This window comes from Olea europaea, chromosome 10 (assembly GCF_002742605.1).
Source record: "Olea europaea var. sylvestris chromosome 10, O_europaea_v1, whole genome shotgun sequence".
Classification (NCBI taxonomy): Eukaryota; Viridiplantae; Streptophyta; class Magnoliopsida; order Lamiales; family Oleaceae; genus Olea; species Olea europaea.
In genome coordinates, this window is record NC_036246.1 from 1,572,162 (window position 1) to 1,593,895 (window position 21,734).

Sequence of the window (21,734 nt, forward strand, 5' to 3'; positions counted from 1 at the left end):
ATAGCTCCAAATGCAGAAACAGCAAAAGCCACTTCTGCATTATGATAACAAAATCTTACTAAACATGTCACAAATGTCTAGAAGATTGAGATGTCCAACATTATCCTTTTGCGGGGTAATGAGAAACATTTTCGACCATCGATGCTCCAGCAGCATTTCCGGTGGCTCTCGTTTAATATCTGGCCTTGGCAAATATGACAGTGAATCCATCTGCCGAGGCTGGATTATTCACATCTCATTCACCAAATTTCAACTTTGCTTTTACACTCCGCTCACAATGAGGGATATTTGTGGGCCCCTCAACATGTGAGGGCTGTACATACCGTGGTGTACAAATGGCTTTTTCCACCAAATTTTAGCAATGACCGACCTTGTTGCGGGGGAAAATTTTACGTAATATTTTAATGAATTCGTTCTAGAAAGAAACCTCAGACGTAGAATTTGAGGATAATAACGATTTACAGACAACAAAATACATATGATCGTCAAACGAAATAAGAATTGACATTCAGTGCAATAAACATTTGATTATATGCAACATAATAATAATATTGCGAAAAAAGGGAAAAAACTTAAAGACGTCAGTAAAGATAAATGTTCTGCGAAATGAATTTCAAGAGAGATTGAGAACGAGTCTTTAGGAGGAAAAGGGGGAGAGACATAGACATGGACGTGGCAATATAAATAGAGAATGAGATGAGGAATTTGTATTAGTTGTTAAGCCCAACTATTCCAACCTATAAATATTATTAAATGGAAGCTTCATAGGTACGCTAATTTTGGTAAGACAAAATGGTGCCATGCCATTATTGACGCCTACACGGTGGGTGCCAGATTAGATCAATCTATAACCTATAATATATTAAAATAGGGTAAATTATATTACCACTACAAATTTTACTAAACACACCACAATTTGTCCAAGGTTCATCAAATCCTTCAACAAATTGGTATCAAAATTACGTTTATATTACTTATAAAGTATTTTAAAATAACGTGCAATGCATATTCAACTTTGACTAGTTTGTTTAAAAGTCAATTGTTTAAGAATAGATAGGAGAGAGGCGTATATTGGAAGTTTAAAACCATGAAAAATAAATTAATTGGGTTCATGACGACGAATCGTTCATGATTTTTGTATTTGAAAAGGTGGGACCATGTTCCTCGTTTTAAATTTGTGATGACAGTATTGGAAGACAATAGAGCTGTTGAGTTGGATAATCAAAATAAACAACAGCATAGTCAGCAAGAGACACATCAGCAATTGACAACAACTCAACAAGAAGGAAAGAAGAATTCTCTAGAAGAAAAGAAGGAAGAAGTTTGCACTATATAAAAGTTTGTTATGATACTGGTATTCTGTTTTGTATATTCGTTGCTGCACATGTATATAATATTCATTTTATTCTTTACAGCCATGAGAATATTCTTGTAAAATAGGCCTATATACTGGCCTTGGGTGCAGAAGATTGATAAGAGAAAATTAATAGAACCCTTTTCCATTCTCTTCAATTACTCTTGCAGAAGTTGATTATATTGTTTTCTTGCATTTCTAAAATGGTATCAGAGCAAGTGATGGAGGATTCAGACGTTGGAAACCCAAATTCAAATCAATCCCAAAGCTAAAATCCAAACACCAACCAGTCAGATAACTCTAATACTGTTATACACGATCCTGCCCATCCTAGTAGCCCATATTTCATTGGTAGCAATGATAGTACTGGCGCCATGCTTGTCACTCATACCTTGGATGCCAATAACCATCACTTATGGGCCAGATCAATGAAGAGGGCATTATGTATCAAGAACAAGTTAGGATTCATCGACGACAGCATACGTGAACCAACGACCCAAATGACTCTCTCATGGAGTATTGGCTACACTGTAACGACATTGTAATTACCTGGATGCTAAACACAATGTCCATTGACATCAAGCGTAGTACCACACATGCTGAGACAGCACACCAACTTTAGATTGAATTGGAGCAACATTTTGCTCAGCAAAATGCGCCTCGAATTTTCGAAATCAAACAAGCCTTATCCATGCTGTTACAGAATCAAGAACCTGTGAGTCTTTATTTTTCAAAACTAAAAACCCTTGAATTATGAAACTATTCCTAGTTGTAACTGTGGGGGTTTAAGGACTGTTGTTCAGAATCAACAGAGGGATTGGGTGATGAAGTTCTTGATGGGTTTGAATGATTCGTACAAGGGAATTAAGGCACAAATTTTGTTAATCGAACCCTTCCCTAACCTAAATGAGGTTTATTCAATAGCACAACAAGAGGAGAAAAGGAGAGAAATATCGACTGAGTATGTACGTGAGTCGATGGCTTCTTCTTTCCAGAGTGAGTTTCAAAGAGAAGGGAAAATAGAACGTTTCTAAGCAGAAAAGGGACACATATTATTGTACTTAGTGTAAAATCTCAGGGCATTCAATTGAAAGATGTTTCAAAGCCAATCCATAGAAACCAATTTGCTCACAGTGTAAGATTCCTGGTCATTCTGCAGATAAGTGTTTCAAGCTCAATGGATACTGATCAGGCCACAAATCCAATGTAAAGAATAGATACTCAGCAAATCAAGCAACTGCGTCCTTGTCTCTTGCACAGGAAATGGTGAATGATAAATCACAAGTGTTCTTAAGTCAAGGGCATATTTCATAGCTCATGGCTCTCCTCAAACCAACCACAAATCCTCAACATTTGATCCACTCAGCCAATAATGCTCAGAGTATTGTCACTCCTTCTTCATCTGATGAAAGTAAACACCAACTTTCTGGTATATCTTTATGTATGTCTGTTGTTAAGTCAAAGCCTTCTAACATCTTAGATGTTCCTTGGATTTTAGATACGAAGGCGACAGATCATATAACCTGTTCCACGGCACTATTCTCTGCCATTCAGGCAGAAGTTTTTTATTTAATTGCTTTAGCAAATGGCAACAGGGTTCCTGTTACCCATATGGGAATAATGAACATTACAAATACTTTGAATCCTCGAGATGTCTTCCGTGTTCCTAGCTTATCATTTAATCTAATTTCTGCCAAGAAAATAACTCAAATGTTTAACTGTTTTCTGCTTTTCTTCTCTCATTAAATCCAGGACCTTTCAGCCTGGAAAACAATTGGCATGGGTGAAGTCAGAGAAGGTCTGTACCATATGATGCTAGAGGAGATTTCTTCTTCAGCTTTGTTAGACCTCTTGAACAAACTATATACTATACCTTCCATTTCTGCTTTAGTGACCAGTAATTCTCAAAACTTTGATGTTTGGCATTATAGATTAGGGCACACTTCCTATTCTGTTCTTAATGTTGATGGTGAAATTTGTTTTTCGAAGTCTTCTAATGACAAATCTTGCTCTATATGTCCCTTATCTAAGTTGCACAAATTGCACAAATAAAATAGAGTTGAATTTAAAAATGAAGCAAAAATTTTCTTTTCAACGCAAGTCATTGGCATTTGCACCACACATAACACAACGATCATTTTCATAATAATGTCTGTCAAGATTAGGACATGATTTAAAAGTAAGGTTCTATGTCATAATTAATTTAAATGTATCAATCGATCCTCATGTGATCGAAATTATCAATTCGAACGTTAAAATCACATACGACTTTTACATAAAATAAAGCTATAAGCCAAAATCATTAAACAATCGAACATATTTTTTTCATTTCAACTGTAGCTAGCGACTTTGATGGTTTTCGCACATGAGGACCAAATTCATGGATTTATACAGATTGTGGACTTATAAATGATAAGTGCATTTTATATACTTATTTATGTTACAAAATATTAATAATTTTTATAAATATATGGAATATATCATAATCCTATATAAATTATGTTCTGCAGGACAACATCGATGAATATGGCAGAATTAAGGAAAAATAAGAGAAAAAGACCAAAATGAAAGAAAATAAAAGTCTAGGGACCAAAGTGTAAATAATAAAAAGATGACCCGAAAGTAGGAATGAAGATGTCAAAGAGTCAATGACAAATTTAGTGAAGACATGGAGTATTAGAAGAGGAAGAAGAAATGAGAAAAGAGGTCCAAAAAAGGATAAAACAGAGTTAGGGGACTAAAATGCAACTTTTGAAAGTTTGTCACTACTATGCTGTTGCATAGTATGAATTTGCATGCGGTCGCATGGCCTGTTGCAGAAACTTTCAAGGATGATTTTTTATTGAACTATGCTATAGCATTGATTGGTACTATACTATTGCATAGTTCATTTTCGATGCGAAAAATTTGGTTTCTGTTTCGCGCGGGTAGTCGCTAACAATTAAAAAGGGATCAGACGATTGTGTAAGGAACAAATCTCTTGAGACAAATTCCCAAAAAGGGGTGTTTTATTGGCGATAACTTTACAATTAAAACTAAACAAAATGCCTTCAAGGGGCGCAAGCACACGAGTACTGAAAAGAAATGTTTAAGTTTAAACTAAGAAATTGAAATTACATATTTTTTGTTTGAGAGTGTTTGATTCGGAGTCTTTTGCTCTATATCTTCTCTTCCTTTTATATTTCCTTGATGATTTCTTCGTGATCAACCGCTTAGAAATTGCTCGATTACTTTATAACTACCCACTTTCTTTATGGTGGCTAACTTGTCGTGGAACTGCCGTCTCTAACTGCTGCCACTACTCTTTGTCGTTCAACCGTCTTCAATTGAACTCCTTGAATCGCGGAACGTGATAAGGTTACTCAATAACTGCTTCAATAACTGCACTTCTGGATAACCATAACATCTTATGTTTGCTAAGATCTTGGGCAATTCGAAGGTCTGGGCAAGAACAGGGTCATAGCTTTGGGCGACTGTAAGGTACTTCATTCGCTCAGATCTTGGGCGTCTTGAAAGCTTGGGCGATGATGTTACCGTGTTCGTGGGCTTCCACTGTATTCATTAATAATCCCATCTGGGCCTTTATCCTGAATTGTCCAGTTGGGCTTCATTTTTTGGACTATTTGATTTGGGAATTCCCCAATTGAGTTTCATTTCTTGGGCTATTTGATTTGGGCTGCACTTTTAGTGTGTCAACAATTACCCCCCAATATGGCAGAATTAATACAAATTATTAATCTTTGCCATATTTACTTTGTGTTTCCCAGCAACATTTGAAATTCCCAAGAATTTCAATCATTATTTCCTTCCATAGTCTAAAAAAGTGCGACGCTACAAACCCTTATAAACCCCAAAGACACGCCATTTCGTTGTACCACTAAATCACGCCTCATTATTTCGCGCTTCTTTCTCGCAATACCACTGTTTATCTTCTTGCTTCTCGCTATGTTTTTCAAGCAAACTTTAACAAAACTGTATTTCGTTCCCAATGGCTGCTCCACAAACCCAATCTGACGACTCTTTTAGCTTTGAAGATTTTCAGAAAATCCTCGCTCAGCCATATGTAAATCCAAACTTCCTTACATCAGCCAATGCCGAACTTAATGAGTTCTAGCTGGGTCCTTCATTCAACAACGCCGAAACCGTCGAACAAGTGGCTGTGGGCCAGCTGTTCCCTTGTACTCAAGGTCCTCCATTCCTGAACTCTTTGCCGCTGAGGCCGATTCGCGAAAAAGGTATTCGCACTTGGCCTAAATCTGATGTTGTTTTCCGTAGATGGCATGCTCACCTTGTGGGCCATGGTCCTACCAAGGCAATTTTTGGTCGTGCTAGGATTTCTGATTTATTAGAAATCTCTCTTCAACCCCCAATTTTTGACCCAGTACTTTTTCCTATTTCTTTAAGTTTTTGGTCTTCTGAATATAATACTTTTGTTTTTCCTCTTGGTCCCATGTCTATTACTTTAAGGGATGTTGGAGCCCTGATAAATTTTCCACCTTTGGGCGACACCATTTTCCCTGGTATTTTGATTTTCTGTGTTGCCCCAAAATTTGACAAAAAACTCACCGAGTCCTATTCAAGCCTGCAAGGTTGTTATAATCACTCAAACGCTGAGCCTTCTCACGCTGAGCGTGTGGCCTTTCTTCAGATTTGGCTTTGTAAATATATTCTGTGTGTGCCCAGTATGAAGCCTTCTATGAGCTATTTACCCATAGCGCACGAATTGGCGCGTGGTAGGCCTTTGAATTTGTGTTCCTTCTTTTTGGTTGCCATCTATAGAGGCATGGCTTCTCTTCAATTTCAATTGAAGAATGGTGCATCTTTCACTGGCAGTGGGCCTCTTTGGTTCACTCAACTGTGATTGAGAGCCTATTTTCCATCACTTGGTGCTCTATCCATGTCCCTTCATTCTGCTAGTTGCTATGGGTTAGCCATTGACCCATTGAACCCTGTAAATATGTCCAGAAGGGACATTTTTTCATTCTTTTATACTTTAAATTCAATTCCTTCCTTCTTTCCCTTTTCTGCTCATTTAACTCCATATTATGTGCAACTTCCATCCACTCTGGATAGTGCGACCACCTCTCTGCTCGTTTGGGTTCAATTTTTGACTGGGAGGGAGTTGTTCCATGATATTTTAACTGGAACCAATGCCAAAGCTGGGGTTGAAATATGCTCCCCAATTTTTTGCTCACCAACTTGGTTTTGGCCAAACTTGGCCTGTTCCCCCTTGTTATTCAAAAAACTTGATAGACCGCTTTCACACCATTAATAAGGCAGAGGCACAAGCTATAGATGCTCACAATATTCTTTTGGCGAGTAACTTTTCATTAACCCCCTTCAATCCTAGCCGTGCCGTTCACTCCCTTTTTGAACAACTCTGGCCATCAGTGAAGCGCAGATTGTTTGCAACTGATGCCAATCGTGTTTTCCATTCACTGGATCAGCCAAGCATTCCTTCCACTTCTCCTATTTTGGTCACCCCTATGTCCATTAGGAATCCTTCCTCCTCTGCTCGTGCTAAACAATCTGTTCGTCCCTCTACTTCTCTACCTGCCAAACTTACTGCAGCTAAGAGTGCCCCAAGTCGCAAATGGTCAGCTTCAGCATCTCCCATTTTGGAGGATGATGATGATGACACTCTTCTCATCGTCAGGTGAAAGGTAATTGAATTCTGTTTACTCACAAGCATACCTTTCTATGTGCTAATGGTTTTCTTGAATTTCTCAGAAAAGTTCAGCCTCTCCTTTGAAGGCTTTGATGTTGGCAGCTTCTGTTCCATCATCCTCTGCTGGAGCTGCTTCGTCTAAACCAGCTGATGAAGGGACTACGCTTAAAGAGAAACCTTCAGTCTCGGAACCTTCATCACAACCAATGGACAAGCCACCTTCTTCCCAGGGCGTCGACCCCCCAACGTCGAACGAGAAGGTAATACATTTTTTGATGTTTTACCTTTGCTTGTGCTATTGGTTTCTGATTTGTTGCTTCTTTAATCATGCAGAGGCTCCCATGGGTCTACTCGTTGTGGCAGAGTCTTCTCATCTAGACAAGGGGAAGTCTCCACAGGTGGTGGAGCCAACTGGTGATATGCTACCTCCCAAGATTGCTGATGAGGTAACCTTTTGCTTCACTTTTATTTTCACTTTGTTTATTGTAGTGAAAACCTTCAATGTTGGCATTTTTTTTGCAGGATGCTGATGAGATTGTGTGTTCCATCTAAGACATGTTCACTTCCTGGGGGCAAGTCAAGACGTCTCGCCCTACTTCAACTGGTCGTCCTTCTACTTCTTCAGAGGAAGATATGAAGTTCCTCAAGCAGTCGATATTTGAGTATGTATCTTTTATGGACATGAACATCGGTCAGGCTATTGCTGCCAGACATAAGGATAAGCTTGAGCATTGGAGTGCAAAGTTGGCGCAAGCACTGACACTTCCGTCGCTCAATATTTCTGCTGATTTTAAAGCGACGTTGAAAGTTGTCCACTCTGACATCCTCTCTTTGCTGGCAAAAAACGTTGAACTGAAGGCCAAGAGTACTCAATATCTTCGCACTGCATCTGAAAGAGAGTCTTTGCTTCTGGAGATCAACAAAGCTGAGGATGAATTGAAAGAAATCTCTTCCGAAGTTATGATTGAAGACTCTTTGATGACCAGTTTGGCTGCACAGATGAAGGAGCTTCAAGCAAGGATGGATGACTGCAAGGCGAGAATGGCTGCTAAAAAGCGTAATGCTTCCCAAGGAATTGAGCGAACCAAGTCTTTGGTCGAGCAGTACAAGAAGCTGGAGGTTGATGATGATTTTGTAGCTGAATTGAATGTCACTTCTTCTTAGCAGAGCGAGGATTGGAGGAGACTTAGGGAAAGAATTCTTTCGGTCTGGGGTGAATTGTAATTAAGACATCTGATGCCTTAACTTTTCTTTTTGTAACTTCGTATTAACTTTCCTCTTGTAACCTCGTACTGATAGCCATTGCCAATTTTGAATGTAACAGCAGCCATTGTCATTAATGAACGACTGATTTGTCTTCTTGTGTATTTATTGACGTTTGTCCTTAATCGTCAATCCCCCAAGCATTTAACTGCTTTATGCTAAGATTCATGTATATCTTCTCTTGGTATTTCTATCTATTTTTCCCAAGACTTTGGGCCACTTGATTCCAATTACTAGGCACGAACGTGACCGTTCATATTCTGTCTCTTCACCTTCACGGCCCTATAAATGCACGCATATTTCGCACTTTTCATTTTTATTTTCATTCTTTTCTTCAAAAACTAATTTACTGCCATCATTTGGCATTTCAACGATTGATCCAGAATTTTCGTCTTCCATAGAAGTGGATCATTTGATCCGCCCGTCTTGCTTTCTGTTTTGATGTCACTTTTGGTATGGGAGATATAGAAAATATTCTTTGGCCAACAAAATTCTTCCCATCGTCTCCATGTTCTTTACAAGGAGTTTAATGATGGAAGGCAATTTTTGAGGATGCCTGCAAGCCACCTTGCTTGCTAAGAATGCTTCTCAGTCTTCTTGTCCGTTATTGCATGAATGTGATTAGGCGGGCGATGTGAGGGTGCTTCTCGAGCTCTCAGCTTGCCTTTGCAGCAGTGCTATCAGGATGGCAATTAAGGCCAATTCATCCTCTTACTTGGCGATCGACCGAGAGATTAGTTTGCTCTCAATTGTAGCCTATAGAGCATTTAGTATTTTGTATCTTGCAACTTTGTAATGAATGTTTGATAATAAATAAATTTATTTGAACGTATTTCGCTTTGACCCTTTTTTTATCTACGATCGTTCAACGCGATTTGATTACGCTTTTATTTGTTCACTTTCCCATAAGGAAGGAACATATTTTTTTAAATATTTGCCATTAATGAACATTATGTGCTTGGTGCCATCTAAATCTTCCAAATGATAGGCTCCATTAGGCAACACACTATTTATTTTACAGTTAAACCTCGATAAAGTAATGTTCGATAAAGTAATAACCTCGATTATATAATAATTTCTTTCGATCCCGACTTGGGCCAATGGACTAAAGTAATAACCTCGCTAAATGCATTAAGTAATAAAAAAATTGAATCCTTAAGGGCCCAATAAAAATATAAAGTAATAATTACTGGATTTCATTGAGAAAAAAAAAAAAAAATATATATATATAGACCAAAATCTTTCAATCAATCAACAATACCCGTACAATAATCATTCATTTTGAAAATATGCATCTATAGTTGATTGTTTTTTCTTCCCACCTAAACTAAAATGAACTCCATCCTTAACTTTTTGTAGAGCATACACAACTTTCGGAATATTTTGCTTGTGTTGTAGCAAGTAGTTGCTTAAGGTGACTATTGCTTGAAATGCCTATTTTGACGACACATTTGGGGCAACGCTACTACCATCTAGTTCAGGATCATTCTCATCATCATTACTGATCATTACCGATTGAATAATTTCTTCGTCTGTAGGTGATTCCATAACTGCATCATTCTCGCTAGGATAATTCAAAAGATGTTCAACATCCATCACATTTCTATAGTGTAAATTAGAGATGACATCATTTAATCCTTGGATACCTTCATCTAATTCACCAACTTCTGGTTTGGGAACATTGTTTTCTTCTGACTGAATCTTGCAATGCCGAAAACAATTTGCAATTGTTGTTGTCTTCACATCAAAATCCCAAGTCATGTTAGTAAAATTAATAGCATTCAAAATATTAATTTTTTCAGAATTTGGTGCTTCAACCTCAAGGCCTTGTAAGATGCTAGAATAAAAATGACAACAATAATGAGCTTTGAATGCTCGAATAATCCTAGCATCACATGGTTGAATCTTAGACGTTGTGTTAGGAGGTAAGAAAAATAACTCTATATAGCCTTCAACTACCTTTGGATGAGCTGGACAATTGTCTACTATTAAGAGAACCTTCCTGCCATTCATTCTCTTATCAAACCAACCAACAAAATCTTGAAAAAGCAAACCAGTCATCCAAGCTTTCTTGTTGGATCGATACTTGCAATTAAGATTGTTCATGTTCACATTTTTAAAGCATCTAGGATTTGCATACTTACCAATAACCCAAAGTGGTACTTTGTCAGATCCATCACCATTGTACAAACAACAACAGTAATTCTCTCCTTATCTTTTTTGCGTCCTTCGAGCTGCTTGGTAGCAAGTGAATGATCAGCTTCCAATCGGTAAAATAATCCAGTTTCATCCATATTGTAAATATCCTTCAATTGAAACTGGTCTAATTTTGATCGTATTCCAGGTAAAGCATTTTCAATATTCTCCATGATAACTGAACCACTTTCACCAAAATGTCGGTAAGATTTGATTCCATATCTTGCCTTGAAACGTTCTAACCATCCACTAGAAAAGATGAATTCTGGATTAGTTTCACCATACATTTTTTGCAAAAGCTCTTTTGCTTTTACTTGGATAATTTCTCCAGACATGTTCACTTTATCTTGCCTTTGAAGAAATCACTCATACAAAACTTTCTCTAAATCAGGATATTTTGCCGATTTGTGCCTTTTAACATCGCTATTTTTCATCTCATTTGACAAATATTCCTACGCCCGTTTGAGAGTATTCGATATTGTTGATTGACAAATAGTCAAATCAAACTTTTATTGCACCCATGCTTGCATATCTTTTTGGCTAATAGTTGAATTCCCTTTCTTATGCTCACATATTGCACTCCTCATTTTATCGGTTAAAGTTGATTTTTTTTACTCCTTTCAAATGATGAGAAGACATTGGAGGGGAAACAAAATATTGTATGTGCTTGGAATATGTCTTCCAAACATCTAGCTTTTATAGGTAAAGACTAAACATTTTCATTTGCTATGTACGTGAATTTAGTTTTTAGAGACATTAAGTTTCACTAAAACTTTTCAGCTTCCCTAGATTTAAATAATACTTTGATTAGTGTCTTTTGATTTTTCTTACCACATACAATGTACATATTTTATATTGAAAAGCTCTCTCTAAAATAATAAATATTTATTTATCGATAAATGAATAATTTATTCATTTATCGATAAATAAATAACCTCACTAAATGAATATTTTTTTTCCGATCCCGAGGGTATTACTTTATCGAGATTTAACTGTATATGGTCCTTCCCAATTGGGCGACTACTTGCCATACTTTGGATCCTTGCTATCTAAAGGGAGTATTGTTTTTCAAACCAATTCGCCTAGGTTGAACGACTTGGCTATAACTTTTTTATTATAAAACTTAGCCATCCTTCGTTTTTGAATTTGCAATTTATCTAGGATGTCCAACTTTAATTCGTCCAACTCCAATGAGTTTTGAACTATTCGGTATACTCATCATCACTTAACTTATGTTGCAAACACACTCTGATCGATTGCACGTTGATTTCCATAGGTAAAACGGCCTCCTGTCTATAAGTAAGTTGGAAAAGAGTAATTTTGGTACTTGACCAAGGCGACGTCCTATAAGCTCATAAGGCTTTGTTTAGACATTCGTGCCAATTTCTGACATTTTCATCTATCATTTTCTTTATGATATTTTTTAGAATCTTATTAGAAGATTCTGTTTGTCCGTTGGATTGAGCGTAATATGGTGTGGACTTTACTAATTTAACTCCGAACTTGCTCAAGAATTTATTCACTTGATCTCCATTTAAAGAAGTTTCGTGATCTACCATCAAAGTTTGTGAAATTCCAAATCTATAAATAATATGATCGCGGATAAATTCAATGACACTCTTTTGGGTGATCTCCTTTAAAGGTATCGCTTCTGCCCACTTAGTGAAAAAATCAGTTGCAACTATAACGAAGGTATGTTGCTTGAACGATGGGGGATAAATCTTCCCTATCAGGTCTATCGCCAACCCTTGAACGGCCAGGGTTTGATAATGGGTGCCATTTCTCTTGCTGACGCCCTTTGTATTGGACCATGCTTTTGGCATGTTAGACAACTCTTCGCATATTGAACACGTGATTCTTCCATCTTGGGCCAAAAATATCCGTTCCTAATAATCAACCATCTCATCCTTTGGCCAGCTTGATGAGCTCCACATATCCCTTCATGCACTTCAGCCATGATCGTCATGACTTCTTGTAAACTTACACATTTTAGCAATATACCATCAGAGCGTTTCTTAAACAACTCTTTATCTATCAGTGTATAGTTTAGCAAACGCAATTTCAATTTTTTACTATTTCCTTTATTAGGTTCTTCGAGGAACCTTTTAATCTCTGCCCTCCAATCTATTGCATCTCCATCTTGTATGCAATGAATTTCAATCGTTCTCGCCCTTCTTTGGACCACAGGCAATATTGTTCCATACTCATAAGTAGACTTCTAATTTAAAACCTTTGAGTACCCTGAGGCCATCTGGGCCAACTCATTTGCCACGTCATTATATATCCTATTAACGCATTGAAGCTCTACTTGGTTGAATTCTTCCAACAACTCTTGGGCGATTTCATATTGATTTATAATGGAATCACTTTGGCATTTAAAATCACCAATCAATTGGTGAATTACCAATTGAGAATCACCTCTAACGATCACATTTTTTACCCCCATATCTATCATTAATTCTAGGCCCATGATTAAGGCTTCATATTCGGCTTGATTGCTGGTGCACATCCTATCCAAAGTGAATGCGAACTTGTAACAAATCCCTAAAGAATTTATCAATGTTATTCCTACTCCTGTACGTTTAGAGGTTTTTGACCCATCGAAATATAAAACCCAAAGTTTTAATTCGAATTAATTGATTTCTAAATCAATTTCTTCAGGCATGTCAATGCATGGATGATCGGCCAGAAAGTTAGCCAAAGCCTGATTTTTGATTGCCTTTTGGGGTGTGTATTGTATTTCGAATTTGGATAATTCTAATGTCCAAAGGCCTACCCTTTGGTGCAAAATAGGGCGAGAGAACATATATTTAACCAAATTTACTCTGAAAATCAAATAAACGGCTACGGGCTGTAAATAAGTCCTTAATTTTGTACATGTGAAATACAATGCAAGACATAATTTTTCAATGGCAGAGTAATTACATTCACATTTTGTTAACCGTCTACTCAAGTAGTAAATCACAATTTCTTCACCAAATTGGTCTTCTTGCGCAACCATTCCAGCTATTGACTTTTTTTCAGCCGATACATATACTTTCATTGGTCGTCCTTGGATTGGTGACACCAACACTGGTGGACTTGATAAATATGTCTTAAGACTTTCAAAAGCTTTTTGATGCTCTTCTTTTCAGACGAATTCGTCCTGATTTTTCAACTTTAAAAGCGGCGAAAAAGTTTTAGTTCGCCCTGCACAGTTAGAAATAAAGCGTCTTAAAAAGTTTACTTAGCTAGAAACATTTGCAATTCTTTTTTGTTGCTAGGTGGTTTGGCCTCTAAAATGGCCTTCGCTTTATTTTTATCAAGTTCAATCCCCCTTTTATGTACTAAGAAACCAATGAAGTTTCATGCATTAACACCAAATGCACATTTCAAGGGATTCAATTTTAGTTTATGTTACTTCATTCGCTCAAATGAACATCTCAATTGTTCAAAATGGTCCTCTTCTTTAATGGATTTGACCACTATATCATCTACATACACCTCAACAAACTTACCTATCATATCATGAAAAATCAGGTTCATTGCCCTTTGATAAGTTGCTCCTGCATTTTTCAGGCCGAAAGGCATAACTACCCATTCAAAATATCCTAGAGACTCAGGGCATCTAAAGGTAGTTTTGTGTATATCTTCCTCAACTATATAAATTTGATTGTATCTTGAATACCCATCCATGAAGGAATACATTACGTGTCCGGCAGTGGAGTCTATTAAAGAGTCTACCGTGGGCATTGGATATTCATCTTTGGGTGTGGTTATGTTTAAATTTCTAAAGTCTATGCACACCCTTAATTTACCATTCTTTTTTAGTACTGGCACGATATTGGACAACCATTCGACATACCTGGTTGTTCTAATAAAGCCAACTTTTAATAATCGCTCTATCTCTTTCTTAATCTCAGGGAGTACATTAGGAGCAAAACGTCTAGGAGGTTGCCTATGAGGTTTAAAATTTGGCTTGGTTGGCAATCTATGTTCCACCAAATCTCTATCTAAACCAGGCATATGTTCATATTCCCAAGCAAAACAATCCTTATACTCTTTTAATAAAGCGATTAATTTATCACTAACCTCTTGATCGAACATTTGGCTGATGAATATTGGGCGATCTTCTCCTTCGTTGCCAATATTCACTTTAATCAGAGGGTCTTGTGCTTGAGCGTATCCAGGCTTGGCGATCCTCATCACTTCATCATCCAATTCCCTTGTAGGCATTTCTTCTTCTAAACAATCCACCTTGTTGACTTCTCGGCCAATACTTTGTCCCAACTTGAACACTGCTAATTTGTCTCTCAATACTTTCAAGGCTGCTTCTTCTTTCGTCTTGTCCTTACATTCTTTATTGAAAGCCATTAATTTAGCTTTGAAGGCCTGAATATCGGCCATTTGCCTTTGTTGCTTACAACTCATTTAAAACTCCTTGATTATTCTTTTGCCAATTACTGGCTCTTCTAGGGCCACTATGTTTGGTCTCATCTGACTAACATTTCAGTGAGTGCATCCACTGAAAATGACTCTTCACTCTGCGCGACAATTTGAGTTTCTTCTCCATCTTGGGCTACTCTGACAGGTCCATAATTTCCTTCGTACATGAACCTTTCTATTGAGTTTGCTTCTGCGACAAAAGGTCTATGATTGGCCTGCACCACTTCTAATTCGCCTTTGTCATTCCAAAAAACCAGGCATTGATGGAGCGATGAGGGTATACAGCGACTTTTGTGTATCCAATCCCTTCCTAATAACACATTGTAACTAGTAGGACCATCTATTACAAAGAAGACTGTGGTCCTAGTAGTTGTCCTTATAGTTATGTCCAATGGCATAACCCCTTTAGCTGAAGTTGCTCTTCCATTGAAACTCGTAAGGACGACCTCTGTTGGGATCATATCACTTTCTGTCTTTGCAAATTTCCTTATCATCCTAGATGGAATGGTGTTTATAGCTGCTCCATTATCGATAAGCACTTTTGCCACAGGTATGCCGTTAACTAGAGCTTTAACGTACAATGGCCTAAGTGTTTAGTTAACTTGATGACTAGTCGCTTAAAAATAACCTTTTCGACAGCATATATTTCCACTTCCTGCTTGTCCTCTATCGAGTTATCCTTTTGTGATAAGTCAAGGTACAGCATGTCACCCTGAGCTTCCGTTTCCTGAATTTCCTTTTTACTGTTTTCTAATGCTTCTTCTTCAGTTACCCAACCTGTGGGAGGAGGCATTATTCTTAGAGGTGATCCATACTTTTCAGAGCGAGAAACTCTCTTTTTTCTTTTGGGCGTCCTGTACAGCACGTAATAATCGAAAGAACGCCCAGACGGTTCCCCCAACAAGTCCACTTCATGAACCCCCTTTCGATGTAGTTGCTTCAACAGAGTATTGTACGATACTCCTCTTTTTCTTCTTTCTGCTTCCAAATCAATTTTCTCTTCGATATCCGTCATACCATCATCTCCTTCATTATCGTAGTCCCCTCTAGAAGTTTGGCTTTCTTCATATTCCAGCATGCATGCTTCTTCTTCGTTATCCTCCCCCTCTTCTTCTTCTTTCTCTTTATTCTTGAATTCATTGGCTAGCAAATAGTTATTAACCATGACAGGAGGTAACGTACCGAACTGAATAGTAAGGGACTGATCTGGATCTTCTCTATATCTTCTGTCTCGCTCAAACTTTGACCTCCTAGAAGAACTTTCTGGCAATTCTTTCATCAACTCACCTGTACCAGTCTCCTCACTGTCTTCGAGAATATTTTGATTGGCCACCTCGAGTAGTTTAGGCGCCTTAGGACGTGGCATTCACTGTTGTTGCCTCATCATTCGTCCATAGTTCCGTTGAAAATGCCTTTGTTGGGTTCTAGTCATCTCGTTGAAGGGTACCCTACCTGCGTTATACTGGAACAAATGCCATACATTTGGTTGGCGAGGTTGCGGCTTGAATGTTCTCCCATTATTCACTGGCCTGAACTGCCTCTCAAAACGCGGTCCCCTATAAAACGATGTACCTCGCCCTCTACCAGGCTGAGCGTTTGGGAAAAAATTAGGGCGATGGTGATGCTGCCATATCCCTGGTTTCTCTGTATTCCCACTCACTTCTCTTTTACATCTTGCACACAGGACGTCTTCATACTTTTCAGGCTCTTTTCCTTTGATACGTTCAAAGACACTGGAATGTGGTCTAGGGTCCTCTTCCCCGTCATCTATAACTAACTTGAATTTTAGCAACTTGTTTTTGAAATTAGTCGTCACCATGTTCACGCCAAGTGGCTGTGGAAAAAGGGTTTTCATCCACTGCCATCTTCCTCTTATCCTTGAACGTAATTCGTCCTGATTCAATGGCATCCTATAACACATGGCGAAAAACCAAACAGTTATTAGTCAAATGTGACCATGCATTATGCCACTTACAATATTTTTTACCCTTAACTTGTTCAAGGCTTGGCAATTTATGTTTATCGCTCAACTTTATCTACTTATCCTTATATAGTTTATCAAATATAAGGTCAGCTTTGATTACATCGAATGAGAACGTTCTAGCCTTTTTGTTTTCATCTTTTATAGGCTTATCTTGCCCGACGGTCTAAGCTTAGCCATTATAGGACAAGTATACGTGTCTCCTTTGATTAATTCGGCCAAACACATTTCGATTTGATCGTAATACTCGTCATTAATGGTATGAACATCAAAATTTGGGTCTCTACAATAAGTCCCCTTGCTAGAATTTTTCATTTGCTCTTCTTCTCTTATTAATCGTTCATACCTAATCACGTTCGCACTCAATTGGAAAAGATCAGAAAATTCTTTGTCTTGGAACTTCTTTTTCAAATCAAAGTTTAGACAACTTTGAGCGATTTTGACAAACTTCTTTTCTGGCAAAGGTACAAAACATTTACTTCTTGCTGCCTTAAACTTTTGAAGGAAACCTTCTGCCCATTCGTTTGGCATTTGACGTAGATTCGCCAAATCGACCAAAGTAACTTCAGACTCAGTCTTATAAAACTGAGCGTGGAACAATTGCTCGAATTGTTGCCATGTTTGGACAGAGTTTGCTGGCAAATTGATGAACCAGGAGAAAGCTACTCCTGTTAATGAACTAGGGAACAACCTCATTTTATGGTAATCAGTTACGTCACCACTTTGCACTGTGAATCGCCCTATGTGTTCTAGAGTAGACACCTCTCCTAAACCGGTAAATAATGATAATTCTGGCACTTTATACCCTTTAGGCCATGGATATGCTTGGTCTATCCAATCAGGATATGGTTTCGTGTAAGTCGGCCTAATGACAGGACGTACCCCAAAAGCCATCTGGTTCTGTACTATTTCCATAATCTGATTCCTCAACATGACGTTGGAGTCATATGGAATTCCTACATGTTGGTTGAACGGTTGATTTGCTTGAGGCCTGATATTTGGTCCTTGGTTGGCTACAAAGTTGCCATGATTTGGGCCATTGTTACTATTAGCCTGAGTATTTATTCCATCATTAACACGTGGGGTATTCTGTCCATTATTTAGGACATTGTCTCTTACGTTTAGGTTACCCCCCAAGTTAGATATACCATTGCCACTATTCTGATTTGGCATTACACCATCTTCCTGATTTGAAATAGAGGGACCAAAAGGTGGTTCTACCCCTTGATTTGGACTTAGGACTAGGGGATTATGTCCCACAATTGTCCTAGTTTGAAAGTGATTTGTAAGAGGCACAACTGGCTGACAAATTTGGTCTACCAACTTATTCATTATTTCGTTCAAAGTATTCAATTGTTTGGCCATGTTGTCATAATGTGCATTCCCATTTTGGATAAATCTTTCCAAATTATGAATATTTCGTAGATTTACCTATTCAACGACATCCTGTGTGAGTTCTTCAAGTAATGCACGCATAGTTCGAGGACTCAACTCTGTCATTGGTTTGTAATGACTATGACTGCTCTGATTCTGTCCATCTGTTCGTGGAGAGCTATGCTACTCCTCATATCGCTCGATCACAGACTAGACTCCTCCCTAACTTGCTTCCTTATCTGATTTTTGAGGCATATTGTTTCACCTTTTGTATTTTCAACACCAAACACCAATGTCCCACCGGTCGTGCCAAATAATTTCGCGCAGGTAGTCGCTAACAATTAAAAAGGGATCAGACGATTGTGTAAGAAACAAACCTCTTGAGACAAAGTCCCAAAAAGGGGTGTTTTATTGGCGATGACTTTACAATTGAAACTAAACAGAATGCCTCCAAGGGGCGCAAGCACACGAGTACTGAAAAGAAATGTTTAAGTTTAAACTAAGAAATTGAAATTACATATTTTCTATTTGAGAGTTTGATTCGGGGTCTTTTGCTCTATATCTTCTCTTCCTTTTATATTCCCTTGATGATTTCTTCGTGATCAACCGCTTAGAAATTGCTTAATTGCTTTATAACTACCCACTTCTTTATGGTGGCTAACTTGTCGTGGAACTGCCGTCTCTAACTGCTGCCACTACTCTTTGTCGTTCAACCGTTTTCAACTGAACTCCTTGAATCGCGGAACGTGATAAGGTTACTCAATAACTGCTTCAATAACTGCACTTCTGGATAACCATAACATCTTATGTTTGCTAAGATCCTGGGCGATTCGAAGGTTTGGGCGAGAACAGGGTCATAGCTCTGGGCGATTGTAAGACACTTCATTCGCTCAGATCTTGGACGTCTTGCAAACTTGGGCGATGATGTTACCGTGTTCGTGGGCTTCCACTGTATTCATTAATAATCCTATCTGTGCCTTTATCCTGAATTGCCAGTTGGACTTCATTCTTTGGGCTATTTGATTTGGGAATTCCCCAATTGAGCTTCATTCCTTGGGCTATTTGATTTGGGCTGCACTTTTAGTGTGTCAACAGTTTCCTTTTTTAATTAAAATTCTTATGAAAACCAATCTTGAGACAACTTTTAAAATCCTAGGGTCGTTCATAAGTGGGGAGGAGGCATTATAACACATTGATAAGGGTTTTTAGATGGGAGAATGAAGGGAGAATATGCAGATTGACATCAAAACACAAGGATTCAATTTAAGACTTAAATTGGTGATTTTTTTTCTTTAATATTCAATTTGTTTTCCTCTTTTCGTCATGCTAAGCTAGATTTGTTTGTGCTAGGAGAATGATGAATCATGTGATATGACTTTTTAATCTTTAATTTTACATTCTTGATATTAAAAACACGTTTGTAGAATTTGAATGGTTTATATGTATTTATTTTCTTCACAATTATTGTTTCCGTGATTGTGTGAATTTGGTGGCTTGTTTTATGCATTTGAAAGAAGGGAAATATGCTCGACATGGTATAAATCATCATAATATCCCATAGAGAAAAGAAATATACCACCATGCTCTATGTGAATGTTTTAGTGTTCATAAAAATTCATTCATTCTTGTTTATTCGCATCCTTCATAGAAATAGTCAGGTTGTATATGAGAATATATTCAACATTACTCGAGAAATATTGTTGAATAAAATAGAAGCCATGATTTATCAAAGTTCAATCGTGTTGTCAAAGTGCAAAACTAAGTTCAAGAGGGATTATTGCATGGGGATTCACAATCATTTATAATTGCCTATGTAACTTAGTTTAGATATAATTCGCATCACAACAAACACTCTCATTTTTATTGTTTCGATTAAAGCCATGGTAATAGAAATTGAACTATTCCCCTATTTGTTGGCCATATTTTTCTCCATTTTAGAAGAAATCAAGCCGTTTATGGGCCCCACCAGCCCTTTTTGTTGACTGGCCTCCACAATTTGTAAAAATTGCAGGAAACCAACGGTCTAAAATGCATTCTCATTTGCTAAAAATGGGAAACAAACATAGGCTAAATCAATCTTTGTGGGATGATATTCGAATTTAAATGCACTTTATCACTTGTTAACAAACTGTACACTTGCGACAATTTTAAATCGAAATATATTTTTGTGAACAATAACCACAATACGTCAAAAGTTGGGGAGCATATAGAAAGTGAAATAAAATTGAGTAATGAGAGGTAACACCACCTGTGATTAGCACGAGTCCACATTGCAACGAAGTGAAATTTAATAATAGGTTTAACGAAATTACCAAATGAATTTATCAATAAAAGATGCCTTCGAAAGGCAGAAATACATCATGATGCCATAAAAAATAAAAATAAAATAAAATAAAAGAGTAGTGCCATTTAGAACCAATGGTATTTAACGTTAGTTTAGATGACAACATTTATGTCATTAAGGATCTGTTTGGGATAATTTTTGCATCTACTTTTCTTAGAGAAGAAAAAAATTAGAAGCTAGACCTTTTGGCAATTAATTTTAAGAGTTTTTACTGGTGTTTGGTATGATCATGCCAAAAGCTATTATAGAATTGACAAATGACAATGTCATTTTAACCCTTAAAGATGAATGTATTAGGTTTATTGTATTAAAATTGTATTAGTAAAACATAGATATAAATTATACGGTTAGATTAATAAAAAATAATAATTTAGCAAATTTATTCTTATGTTAGATTTTGATATAATTTGCTTAACATCGACGGGACAACATAAAATTAATTACATAAAATAAATGCAACAATTTTAGATTAAAAGCCATAAGAAACCATAAATTTTAGGACAAATGCAAATAGTCCTTACTGCAACACCTCTAATGAGTTGTTCGTGAATTTACGCCTTTGACAGTTGGCTAAATAATATATACACACACACATATTCAAATGTCATAAACTTGGTGCATTAACACATAAGTCATAAAAGGAATAGTTAAATACACATTTTTATTTTCTTTCTTTACTGAATCATAAAAAAACGTAGAAAGGAAAATTTTGAGAAAGAATTAGGTCCAAGACGAAGGGTTAAAAGAAGAGGGGATTGAATGATAAAATGCGAGAAGAGTTTGGGGGCTTCATGAGTGTGGTCAGGGCAATTAGAGAGGAATCGCGCAACTCCCGAGTATGGCTATAAGCTGCAATCCCAAAACCCTCAAAGATTTATGAACTCGCAAAGCTCTAATAACAACCCTATTCAAAATCTACCCAACTCCAACTGTGCAATATTTCGAAATTCCATTGATCAAACCGAAGATATTGCACAAAAGCCGTAAAAGAGAAATAAAAATGATAATGATATGAATCTATTGTAATTAACAATGTGTTGTAGATAAATAACGTTATTGCGAAATCAAAATGATAAGAAATTGAAGGTTAGTAGGAAAAATATTATCTGGAGATATGAGAGGAATTTAT

General features: G+C 37.2%; 1 pseudogene; it reads right to left on the reverse strand.

Moving 5' to 3' along the window:
* Positions 1-9,719: 9,719 nt before the first annotated feature.
* Positions 9,720-10,924, reverse strand: LOC111400123 (annotated as a pseudogene).
* Between the last annotated feature and the right edge of the window lie 10,810 nt (positions 10,925-21,734).